The sequence below is a fragment of the Nematolebias whitei genome, chromosome 8 (assembly GCF_014905685.2).
Source record: "Nematolebias whitei isolate Nwh7 chromosome 8, NemWhi1, whole genome shotgun sequence".
NCBI lineage: Eukaryota > Metazoa > Chordata > Actinopteri > Cyprinodontiformes > Rivulidae > Nematolebias > Nematolebias whitei.
This window is the reverse complement of record NC_056505.1, coordinates 2,177,249-2,179,374: the sequence shown is the minus strand read 5'-3', so window position 1 is coordinate 2,179,374 and position 2,126 is coordinate 2,177,249. Positions and strand designations below refer to the sequence as shown.

General features: G+C 36.5%; 1 protein-coding gene across 1 annotated transcript in view; it reads right to left on the bottom strand.

Annotated features, from left to right (window-relative positions):
- Positions 1 to 2,126, bottom strand: part of snapc4 (small nuclear RNA activating complex, polypeptide 4) — a 27,981-nt gene that overhangs the window by 1,470 nt on the left and 24,385 nt on the right. The gene's annotated exons all lie outside the window — the stretch shown is intronic.

Genomic DNA, 2,126 nt, shown 5'->3' with positions numbered 1-2,126 from the left:
AGGAGGGACAGTGGTTTGGACATGTTCAGAGGAGGGACAGTGGTTTGAACGTGCCCAGAGGAGGGACAGTGGTGTGGACATGTCCAGAGGAGGGACAGTGGTTTGGACATGTCCAGAGGAGGGACAGTGGGTATATTGGTAGAAGGATGTTAGAAATGCAGCTGCAGGAAAAAGACAAAGAGGAGACATGTGGATGCAGTTAGAGAGGACATGGAGGTAGTTGGAGTGAGGACAGAGGACACAGAGGACAGAGTGAGATGGAGGAGGACTCACTGTGGAGACACCTGAAGAGAGAGAAGCTGAAAGAAGAAGAAGACCCTGTTTTCCAGCACCCTGACTTATCGTTTTATTCACTACCCTTTTATTGTGTGAATGCCTATAGGAATTCATTCTATTGACATCCACTTTTTCTGCCGTACGTTTTTCGGCATCTAACTACTCCCGCACTACTGCTTTTACATTTAGGTCCAATTAACCTTCTTTCAGCTTCCTTGTGCAAATTTCTGGAAAAATTCAGCTAGTTCAGCTAATTTCAGCTGTTTTGTGCTCCTTTCAGCTTCATTCAGCTAACTTTAAGATTTTTATGCTTCTTCAAATTTGTTTCAACTAATTTCAGCTTGTTTTGCTCCTTTCAGCTTATTTCTGTAGGTTTAAGCTATTTCTGCCATTTCAGCTAGCATTTAGCTGTTTTTATGCTAATTTAATCTTTATCAGCTAATTTCATATTTTTTGCAATCATTTAAACTTATTTCAGCCTACTTCAGCAAAACATGCTCCCCCGACTTTCTTCTAATAATTTAAGCTTCTTTCTGCTTGTTTTAGCTAGTATTCTGCTGTTTTGACAAAATACAGTTTTTCTCAGATAATTTAAACTTTTTTGAGCTAATTTCTGCCTTTTTCAGCATTAGTGGCCACAATTAAGCTCAATCTACTTTGTTTTGGAAATTTAAGCTTCTTTCTAAATTTCTTTAGCTACTATTCAGCTGTTTCATAGAAAAACTAGAATAACTCTGCCATTTTTAGAGCTATTCAGCTGAAACTTGGCATATTGGTAGCTGACAATCATCCCTAATAGACTGAATGAAAATCAAAAAATTCAGCTAGTTCAGCAAATTTAAGCTGTTTTCTCAGCTGTTTTGTGCTCCTTCCAGCTTCATTCAACTAACTAAGATTTTTATGCTTCTTGAAACTTATTTCTATTAATTTCAGCTTGTTCTGTTCCTTTCAGCTTATTTCTGTAGGTTTCAGCTATTTCTGCTATGTCACTTAGAAATGTAGCTGTTTTTATGCTAATTTCATCTTTTTCAGTTAATTCCTCATTTTTGGCAATCATTTAAACTTTTTTCAGCCTAATTCAGCAAAAACATGCTCTCCTGACTCGTTTCTAGTAATTTAAGCTTATTTCTGCTCGTTTTAGCTACTATTCAGCTGTTTTTAGCAAATTACAGCTTCTCTCAGATCATTTCAACTTTATTGTGCCATTTTAACACTCTCTAAATGTCTTTAAGAATCTGTTGGACTCCTGGCAGGGTCCAATGCAGACATGTTCCTGTTGTTAGTTTTCTACATTTGTCTTGGAATCTAGCTGTTTTTTGTTTTGTTACCTTTTTCCTTTTAGCCATCCTATTTGTTAAAAAAAAAAAACTGTAGTATGCTTTTACATAACTGTTTATTGTTGTTGTTGTTGTCCATTGTTGTCATCATTCTTTGTTAAATCAGGTCTCTCTTGTAAATGAGTCCTCGAGGCTCAATAGGATTTACCTGTAGAAATAAAGGTTGATTGATTGTGCTTATTTCTTCCTGTTTCAGCCTTAGTGGGCACAATTAAGCTCCCTCCATTTCCTTTTGGAAATTCAAGCTTCTTGCTACATTTCCTTAGCTACTATTCAGCTGTTTTATTAAAAAAACTAGGATAACTCTGCCATTTTTAGAGCTATTCAGGTGAAATTTGGCGCATTGTTAGCTGACAACGATCCATAATAGAATGAGTGAAAATCTAAAATCCAAGATGGCCACCTTAGCAAAAAAGGAAAAATCCTCTAAATAGGCCAATTTTAGTCATTTTGTGCTGAAAGTTAGTGTGATGGTAGCTGACAATAATGTTGGTGATGGTAGCTGACAATAAT